Source organism: Cervus canadensis, chromosome 29 (assembly GCF_019320065.1).
Source record: "Cervus canadensis isolate Bull #8, Minnesota chromosome 29, ASM1932006v1, whole genome shotgun sequence".
Classification (NCBI taxonomy): Eukaryota; Metazoa; Chordata; class Mammalia; order Artiodactyla; family Cervidae; genus Cervus; species Cervus canadensis.
This window is the reverse complement of record NC_057414.1, coordinates 23,915,050-23,925,981: the sequence shown is the minus strand read 5'-3', so window position 1 is coordinate 23,925,981 and position 10,932 is coordinate 23,915,050.

Genomic DNA, 10,932 nt, shown 5'->3' with positions numbered 1-10,932 from the left:
GATCAGCTCTGTGCTTCAGAAAATCCTCTCAGGCTACTGAGAGGAGAATATACAGAATATAGATGAAAGTACAAATCTCTAGTCAGACCTCTACATGGAAACAACTGCATGAATACTTTGATTCATGCACACAAAGTATCCAACTATTTATGCTGTTTTGTAACATGTAATATATTTCTAGTTTGATTCTTTTAATTGTGGAATCTGTTTTGTCCTAATCCCTTATCTGTAAAAGGAGATGCTTTCTATCTGTGATGAATCTAAAATGAAAATCTTTGGTACCTGTGGAGGTTTCTTTATGTACCCTCCTCTCTCCTTGGATTTGTTTTGTACCAGGGAAAGTGGAGGCCTCAGATGGGGATCTCGGAGAGGCCAAGCTTCATCCCGGGATGACTTGCATCCGTTAGGGCCTTAGTGTTCCTAGAAGCGCCCCTTTCCTTAACTGTGATATGCTCAGCAATCTAGGCCTCTTGCCACGGCCCCGGAGTTTGTGTTAGAATTCTTTCCGTTAGAACTGAGAATGCAGGGCAGTGTCATTTGGAGAGTCCCTATAAAGGACGGTTTTGTTGGGGAGTATGTGTTGGGGGGAGGGGTGTGTGTGTGTATGTTTGTAGCTGATTTTAGTACATGAACTTGCACAGATATACATTTTGGAAGAGGGGGGCTCTTCCCTGGATCTCATTCCACGCCATGCAGTTATTACCAGCCACTGAAAGCCAAACAGATGCAATGAAACCAGGAGAAGGGAAATATCCTGATGATGTCATTTGGACTCTGGATCCCACTGTTCCTGGAGCCAGCCTCTCTTGCCAGCTCCAGGAATAGTTATTTGAACCAATAATGTCCCATAATGAATTTCATTTGAGTCTGCCCTCTGCTCACATAGCCACAAATATGTCCATATCAAAGCTTTTATCGCAATGTACTTTAAGCATCTGGGGACATGATTCTCTCCTGTTGTACTATGAGGTCTTTGAGAAGAATGAACACAGCTTTGAGTCCCAGGGCCTGCGATAGTGCCTGACTCAACGCTCAGCAATTTTTTTTTACTAGAAGTGCATACATTTGTGCCTACAGGCATGAGTGAATTAGTGATTGAATAGACAAGTTGGAGAGATGAGAGTTGGAAAGTGATTCTGGGCAGAGACCTTTAAAGGCTTCACTGTGAGAAACATCTTACAGTGGAAGAGCAAACGAAAATGAAGGCAAAGAATATTTGACAGGCTAAACTCCACTTTAAAATGCACCCAACATGAGACTTCCCTGGTGGTCCAGTGGCTAAAACTTGCATTCCTGATACAGGCGGCCAGGGTTTGATCCCTGGTCAGGGAACTAGATCTCACATGCTGCAACTAAGACCCGGTGCTGCCAAATAAATAAATATATTAAAAATAATAAAATGTACCCAACAGTTAAGAAAAAGCCCAGCCCTGTGGGAAGTAGAATGTACCTGGAGTTGACTTAGATCAGTTTCCAAGTCCTGTACTGTTTGGGAAGCAGTGTATTGAGAGTGGAGGACCAGGCCGCCGTGAACACAGAGGATCCCAGGGACGTCCAAGAAAGTGGAAGCAGAATGTGCTGGACTTGGGGGTGGGGACAGTTTCTGGGTCCTTTCTATAAAAACCTTTTTGGAGGGTGGGCTTCGCCAGTCTTGGCTGTTTTTGACCAGGGATGGAGGACCACGAGTGCATAATCAGAATGACCCTTGATCTCTGGTGGCCCTGCCTTGGGATGCTGGATCAAGGTTGGTCTGAACTGGTTGGATCGAGGGAGAAAGAGTTGCAAGCCTTCAGCAAATGAAAGAGGCTTCGGCAAGCTGGGGAGAGCTTGAGGAGGGCAGGAGATCTGGGACTCCCTCATGAAACTGCCGTGATCCTTACATAGAGAATCACACAGCGTCTTAGACTCTTGGTAACACCAGGTAAGGCAGCCGGTGTGAAGAGCCCTTCTCCTGGGCTATCCCAGCCAGAGGACCAGAAGTCTCCTACAGAGTCAGGGGCTCCAGGAAGGGCCTCCTGCTTCAAGGCAGCTCTGAGCTGACTTTCTACTGGAGCAGAGGAGAAAGAAGGGTAACCGAATTCTTTTCTTCCCATTCCTTTGTCTTTTATGTCCTTCTGTTCTTGCTCATTCAAGGGTTAGGCTCCTCTGAAAGTCAGCAGATCATGGCTACAGGAGTCCCAGGGCTTCTGAGCAGCTGTGTGGTCAGGGAAGCCTGTGGCCAAGATCATCTGAGTGGGGAGAGCCAGTTTCTGGTTGGCTCCTTCATTCATGTCTGGTCCTTCATTCCATGTCCTTCCAGCCGTCAGCCATTCAGATCTGCTGTCAGGGAACATCGCCTGGGGACTCTAGAAATGAAAAAGCTGGGACAATCAGTGCTCTAGTTTTCCTAATTTGGAATATCTTTTTCCTCCAAGCATCATGTAAATTCATTCTCAGATATTTATTGAATTGCTGTTTTGTGCAGGGCATTGTCATGAACCCTGCTTATAAGGAGTGAGCATCACAGAGTAAAGTCCTCAGTTGTGTTCAGTTCAGTGGCTCAGTCGTGTCCAGCTCTTTGTGACCCCATGGACTGCAGCACGCCAGGCCTCCCTGTCCATCACCAACTCCTAGAGCTTGCTCAAACTCATGTCCATTGAGTCAGTGATGCCATCCAACCATCACATCCTCTGTCGTCCCCTTTTCTTCCTGCCATCAGTCTTTCCCATCAGGGTCTTCTCCAGTGAGTCACTTCTTCGCATCAAGTGGCAAAAGTATTGGAGTTTCAGCTTCAGCATCAGTCCTTCCAATGAATATTCAGGACTGATTTCCTTTCAGATTGACTGGTTTGATCTCCTTGCAGTCTGAGGAACTCTCAAGAGTCTTCTCCAACACCACAGTTCAATAGCATCAATTCTTTGGTGCTCAACTTTCTTTATGGTCCAACTCTCACATCCATACATGACTACTGGAAAAACCATAGCTTTGACTAGACTGACCTTTGTTGGCAAAGTAATGTCTCTGTTTTTTAGTATGCTGTCTAGGTTGGTCATAGCTTTTCTTCCAAGGAGTAAGTGTCTTTTAATTTATGACTGTCATGGCTGCAGTCACCATCTGCAGTGATTTTGGAGCCCAAAAAATAGTCTGTCATGGTTTCCACTGTTTCCCCATCTATTTGCCATGAATTGATGGGACCAGATGATATGATCTTTGTTTTCTGAATGTTGAGCTTTAAGCCAACTTTTTCACTCTCCTCTTTCACTTTTATCAAGAGCCTCTTTAGTTCTTCACTTTCTGCCATAAGGGTGGTATCATCAGCATATCTGAGGTCATTGATATTCCTCCCAGCAATCTTGATTCCAACTTGTGCTTCATCCAGCCCAGCATTTCACATGATGTACTCTGCATATAAGTTAAATAATCAGGGTGACAATAGACAGCCTTGACGTGCTCCTTTCCTGATTTGGAACCAGTCTGTTGTTCCATGTCCAGTTCTAATTGTTGCTTCTTGACCTGCATACAGATTTCTCAGGAGGCAGGTCAGGTGGTCTGGTATTCCCATCTCTTGAAGAATTTTCCACAGTTTGTTGTGATCCACACAGTCAAAGGCTTTGGCATGGTCAATAAAGCAGAAGTAGATGTTTTTCTGGAACTCTCTTGCTTTTTCAATGATCCAACGGATGTTGGCAATTTGATCTCTGGTTCCTCTGCCTTTTCTAAATCCAGCTTGAACATCTGAAGTTCATGGTTCACATACTTTTGAAGCCTGGCTTGGAGAATTTTGAGCATTACTTTGCTAGTGTGTGAGATGAGTGCAATTGTGCAGTAGTTTGAACATCCTTTGGCATTGCCTTTCTTTGGGATTGGAATGAAAACTGACCTTTTCCAGTCCTAGTGGCCACTGCTGAATTTCCCAAATTTTCTGGCATATTGAGTGCATCACTTTCACAGCATCATCTTTCAGGATTTGAAATAGCTCAACTGGAATTCCATCACCTCCACTAGCTTTGTTCATAGTGATGCTTCCTAAGGCCCACTTGACTTCATATTCCAGGATGTCTGGCTCTAGGTGAGTGATCACACTATCATGATTATCTGGGTCATGAAGATCCTTTTAGTATAGTTCTTCTGTGTATTCTTGCCACCTCTTCTTAATATCTTTTGCTTCTACTAGGTGCATACCATTTTTGTCCTTTATTGTGCCTAACTTTTCATGAAATGTTCCATTGGTATCTCTGATTTGCTTGAAGAGATCTCTAGTCTTCCCATTCTCTTGTTGTCCTAGTGCCTGGTATATTATGGAGACATGTGCATGCCTAGTCAGTAGGCTTGGGTTAACTCAGTGCTACTCTGGTTGATTTTTCCTGTTTGATCTGATCGTATTCAGTCGGTGACAAGAAGATTCCAATGCAGTTGTACATTTTTTGTGTGTTCTGTAGGATGCCCAGGAATGGTTAGAAGGGCCCTGACTGTGGACCCAGCCCCTCTGGGCTGCCTGAGCACTCTGGCCCTAGAGGAGTTCTCTGATGCCTTCTGCTCTAACCCCTGGGAGCTCTATAATGAGGGTTCTGTCTGATGGCTTTCCAGGGGACCTGAGCCTGGGTTCTGCTGACCAGCTCATCGTCTTAGTGGTCGAGTGGCAGATGCAGTGTGCTTCTCCATCACTGTCCTCTGCTGACGGCCTCCTCCTTTCCCATAAACCTCTCCGAGCCTTTAACCATGAAGTCTTGGATGAAAAATGTGCTCCTAGAGCTTCGCCTTGTCATCCGTGACACCTTCTTCTGCACTCTGGCCCCTGGCAGCCTCAAGCGCTGCCTCTCTGTGGTCCTCCTCTTCTGGTTACCCTGTCACTCAAGCCCGGGACTCGTTGCTGTCGCGGGTCCTGAGTGTCTGTTTCTGCTGGTGGCTGTTTTCAGTGCGGAGCAGCTGTAGTCTGCACAGCTCCCTCGCTTCTGGGTGCCCAGAGCCAGAGCTTGTGTGTGTGCGTGCGCACGTGTGTGCACGCGTGTGTGCGTGTCCAGCCTCAGCCTGATCTCTGGGGTACAGCCCAGCTCCCAGTTGTGGCTGCCTGGCAAGCTCTCTGTGGCCACGTGGCTGTGTCCCCATCTTACCTCTGTGGCCCACCCCTAGGCATGGCTGTGTTCCTTGTGTGGTGGGTGGATATTTACTGTGGTGAGAGCAGAATCTATCTTGTCTTGGGATCTTCTGTCCTGAGTAAACAAGCAGTGCCCCCTACTTCATCACGGGCTGTCTTACACCATCAATGCGGTCTATGAGATCCAATAATATGCTGTTTATGAGATATTAATTTAAAACCTAAGGATACGAAGATATTAAAAGTAAAGGAGTGGAAAAAGATTCACCGGGTAAACAATAACTGAGAGATAATGTAGTTATATTAGTCTTTATGGTTATAAGGAGCTTTTTATTATAAAATGATTATTACATTTTTATATTAGTAGAAAAATATTTAAAACATAACTTTTAAAAAGAACCGTTTATAATATAAAAAAATGTTATTAGGAATAAATATAAAGCAATGCATATACAACGCTATATGTAGAAACAAAAAAAAATTTTTTTTGAATGATGTTAAAGATTATCCAAGTAAATAAAGTTCGTGTTCATGGACAGGAAAATCTAACATTATAAAGATATGAATTCTCTTTATTTTCTCTACTATATATTCAATGCAACTCCAATAAAAAAATCTCAATAGAATTATGTGAAGCTTGATAAACTGATTTTTAAATTTAAAAAGAAACATCAAAAATAGATAATATGCTTCTGAAAAAGAAGCTTGAGGAGAGTGGACCTGCACTTTAGTATTATGAAGCTGTAGCAGTTAAGACTATATGGTACAGACCTAGAGAGAGACAGATTGATCCGTAGATTGCAAAAGACAGCCCAGAAAGATTCACTCAAATACCAAACTGAAATATAGTAGCGCTAGCATGGGAACTTAATGGGTAAAGGAGGAACTTTTTATTAAATAAAGTCAAGATAAATTGTTATTGTAGCAGAGGGGTTTTTTTGGTGTCCACCAAAAATAAATAAAAATATCTTATTCAAGGTCACACTTTACCCTTTACTTCTGTATAATCCTCATCATGTGATCTTCAAGAAGCTACTTAACTCCCTTGGGTCTGTATCTTATCATTCATAAAATCGGAATAACATGTGCCTGCAGTTATTCTTAGGGATGTTGAAGCAAGGAGAAGCAAAAAGCAATTTTTAGCATTTTGGTTTTTGAAGGATCGCATCTGATGAAGTGAAAGAAATGTGACATTCCTCACGGCGCCACTAGGTGGCAGTCGATGATTATTGTGGGGCGCGTGTTACCCCGGACCGGCCAGCAGGGGGCTCACGTCCATGAAGTCTGGAAAGAGGTCCAGATTAAATAGGATGGCAAAGGGGCTCATGTTGCTTCGGGATGGTTATTCATGGATGGCAGTGAGGACAGCTATTCCTGCCAGTTTAGGGCAGTGTCTATGAAATCAACCTCTGGAATGGTTATTCCTGGTCTCAAATCCTGGATCTAAGGATTACTGACTTAAATTTGCTACCAGTTCAGTTGCTTAACCTCACTGACCCTCAGTTTCCTCACATGTGAGATGCTTGTGTCCCCTTATAGGCTTGTTGCAAGGTCCTCAAACACAAGCGGGTGCTCAGCACAGGAGAAAAGCCCTAGGATTGTCAGGAACGTGCTCGTCTTCGTCCTCATCATCTTTATTATCCCATTCCTTTCCCACACTTCAGAGCCTCTGAAGCTTGGCCTGAAATTCAATTCCCCAAGGCCAGCAGGGTCTGGAGCTGCTTAGGCCATGTCTGCCACTGTGAGTCCTTTGGGGCAGAGCAGTGGGCCAGACCCGGCTCTTCAGGCAGAGTGTGTCTCCACCGCTGTTGCTGCGTCTCCGTTAGAGTAGATACCTCACATAAACATGGGCTGTAAAGATGTAAAGCATTGTTCTACGCTGTGCTGGGCTTAGTCGCTCAGTTGTGTCCGACTCTTTGCGACCCAATGCACTGTAGACTGCAGGGCTCCTCTGTCCACGGGGATTCTCTGGCAAGAATACAGGAGTGGGTTGCCATGCCCTCCTCCAGGGGCTCTTCCCTACCCAGGGATTGAACCCAGGTCTCCTGTATTGCAGGCAGATTCTTTACCATCTGAGCCACCAGGGAATCCCCCAAAAGGACTGTTATAGTTGATGAAATTCTCTTAGCTCTCACAGGGTCATTGGGTGAGGCACATGGCCCTTGGGTCCCCGCAGAGCTCCCTTCCATGGCTTTCTAGCTCCAGAGAACCCAAATGACTCCCCAGTCACCCTCTCCTCCCCGCATTGCTGCTGAGGCCTGGCTGCCTGCCAGTCTAGTTTTCTCTGGCTTTCCTCTGCCTCTGCTTGGACAGGGCAGGGCAGGAGAGGTACACAGTGGGATTTGTCCAGGGCGGGGTGGGTAGGGTGTGTGTGAACCCTGTGATAACAGTTTGGGCAGCCGGCCGAGGAGGAGCAGGAGGGCAAGGTGCAGGCCCGGCCTGGGCTCAGCGTCAGCCTGCAGCCCCCTGAGGGGCGGGGTTGCTGGGTGGAGGACACCTGTGGGCCCTGAACCTACAGTTCTCTGTCCTCGGCCAGCTCCTTGGATGGGGCTGGAGTTGAGAAAACCGGGGCTGCGGGGCTGGGCCCAGTTCTAGATAACTGTGCCCTTTGGGAGAATGGCGGGCAGGGCCTTGCTGGAGCAGAGTATGTTCTCGAATACAGAGATCTGTCCAGCATCAGACCTCCTTCTCGTGTGCCTTCCAAATGCTGAACCGGTGCTGCCTCTGAGACTCTGGGCCTGCAGGCCTCCTAGTGCTCTGCGCTCAGCCCTCTTCTCTGCCTCCCCAAATCACCTTTATCCTTTAGGACCGTCAAGCTCCCTTCTTGGAACATATCCCGGCTCACGGGGCGCTTTCTTTGGCTGACTCCTGCAGCTCCTGAGCACTGCCCCTAGATTGGAGAGAGTGCACCCCACTCTGCAGTAACATTCATGGTCTGTCCTCCAGGCTGGAAACCCCCCGAGAGCAGGGACGATGTCTTGCAGCCATGGGTTCATTCATCCACAAATACAGGATTGAGCACCCGTTACTTTGAGGGCCTTGTTCTGGGTGCTGGCGTTGGCACAAGGAGCCAGGCCTGAAATCCGCCCCTGACTCCCGCCTGGCCTAGTGCTCTTTCCAACAGACCCTCCCTCTTCCCACCTCCCTCAGAGCCCAGGCCCCCAGGGTGTACTTTGGGTGGGAGAGGGGCAGTGTTCAGCACCCACCATCCTCTCAGCCCCAGCAGGCAAGCCCCTGTGTTGGGGGGCTCTGGGAGGCCCCACTCCACCTTCTCTGGACACTCCCAATCAGAGAGCAATAGGGCTACATCTTTTTCCTTTTTTTTTTAAACTGTGATTTAATGTACATTTATTCTTAACATGAGGAACATGTAGTGTAAAGATTTCCTACTGAATAAGTGATACTTATTAAGCCAAAAAAGGAAAAAAAAGGAATTTTAAAATCAAGTTTTAGCTGTATTGTTTGAAATACAAATATGCAGATTTTAATCAGTGAAGAAAAAAATCTCAGTTGTGTTTCTTCACCAGGAACTTCAACTGAACCTAGAACTTTTTCACACCTTGATTAGAAAGAAAATAAAACAGAAACTCAGAAAAAAAAAATAAACTATAAGGTTGGCTGCTGAGAGAGCAAAGACTTTTTACAGAGACCTGTACAGCGTCATGCCAAGAGGGGCGATGTCTGGCAAGAGTTGAAATAGCAGTGTAAAAAGCAAGACCTGCACGGCGTGTGAACTTGTTAGCTGTAGCTGGGAGGGGGACGCACCTCTGGGGGCCCCAGGGTATACGCAGTGCATGGTGGCATATATACACGCACGTGGCAGGGCAGCCGCTGCAGCTGAAGGTTAAAACCAGTTCTGAGAGACGATCTCGGGGTTACTCATACAGGGGGACGCACATGTCCTTCCCCTTTTGGCCTCTGCAGCCTCCCGCGGTGGCCATGGAGACGGGGCCCAGGCTCGCGGGCCTGGCTGGAGCCCTGCTCGGCCGCTCCTGGCCACATGACCTCCGGCAACTCTCACCGCCTCCCTAAGCCTTGGTCGCCTCACCTCTAAAGAGGAGATAGCAAGCATATCTCCTCCCTGAGATGTTAGAATCTTCAGAGATTCCACACCTTTGAGAAATGGAAGTTCTTGTCCTCCCCGCCCCGCTCTCACCCGAGGGCTGCAGTCAGCTCCCATCCATAGCAAGTCAGGCCTCCGCTCAGCAGGCTTGGAGTGAGGAGGTCCATCTCCTTCCTCTAGCCAGGAGCCCCAGCCCCAGATGGATTAATCATAATAATAGTGGTAGTAGCAATGTCTCTCTTTTTGGTAGTCCTCACTCTGTATCAGACACTGGTATAAGCACTTCACATGTTTTAACTCACCTAATCTTCACGGCCACCATATGAAGTGAGTACCTTTATCACCCACCTTTTCCAGATGATAAATGTGAGAGAGAGAGGTTAAGCAACTTGCCCGAGATCACACAGCTAACAAGGAGCCATCAGAAAGCAAAAGATATTCCGTGCAGCTGTTATAGCCCTGATCACCTCAGCAATGCCCAAGGTAAAACAGTGAGCCTAGAATATGTGAAGCGGAGCATAAAAGGCGTCTAACATGCCTGGGCACCTTCCCAGGACACCCAGCCACCCTGTGAGCTGGGCCTATGCTGTCTCATGCTCCATTTGGGCCCACTGGGCTGTGCGGCCTGGTTTCAGAAGGGGGTGGTCTGTGACCCCTCTTTTGCATACACAGGGCTGCTGGGGGAATTCTCCCAATTTGCCTGAGCCCACAATCACTTGCTGGTCTTTGAAGTAAAAACCACAGCACTGACACACACCCCAGGGGTATATCATCAGATTCCCAAATATGTTTCCATGTGTAAATTTCCTCCAAAACATTTAACTCTAACCTCTTCCTAAACTGCTTAGGACCATTCAGAATGCCATGTCCCATCCTGCTTCTGTTCTGAGGGTCAAAGCAGAGGCAAGGTAAAAAAAAAAACAGAGGCAAGCAGCCAGAGAAATGGAGGGGCTGGGGGGGCAGTTGAGGACTACTCAGCCGCCTGGGGGGATTTCTCAAGAGCCCACAGCATCACTCCGGGCTCTTGGTCGTACAAACATAGAACCTGAAGGGCAAGGCTCATGTCTGCTGTCTCAGTGCTGAGACTCTGCGTAGGATTCCATTTGGAAGGAGGCTCTGTGTCCTAAAAATAAAATTTTGAAAGGTACTGGGCTAGGTTATTGCTAAGATCGTCATGGGCTCCCATCTTCTGGGGCTCATTTGTTCATTCTGCAAACATCTCTTAAATGACAGGAGCTCAGAGACACCGAAGATCCAGTGGTAGATAAAAATGTTATGGTCTTTGCCCTCGTGGAGGTCCAAACCCACTTGGAAAAAGACAGCAAGAAAACAATGACTACATAAAATAATTATAAAGGGTGGTGGGTACTGTGAAGGAAATCTATAGGCTGCTGGGATCTGAAGTAACCTGGGGGCTTCTTTAGGAAGTTTAAGCTGAACCCTGGAGGATAAAAGGGAACCAGACCTGGTAAGAAGCAGGGGGAAAGCATTCCTGGTGTAGGGAACCACAGGTGCCAAGGCCCTGTGGCAGAAAAGTTTAGCTTCTACTATGGCTGCAGCTGAGACAGGGAGAAGGACGGCCTGAGTGGAGTTTATGCTAAGCACACAGTCATTGAAGAGCTTAAGCAAGGGGGAGACCCTATCCATTGAAAAGATCACTTTTCTGCAGAGAGAAAAATGCCTTGCAGGAGGCAAGGAGATCCATTAGGAGCCTGCCGTAGGAGTAGAGGTGGATGGTCTGCGTCAACGCTGGCTGGATTTGCTGAAGGACCTGCCATGTGAGCAGGTGCGGGAG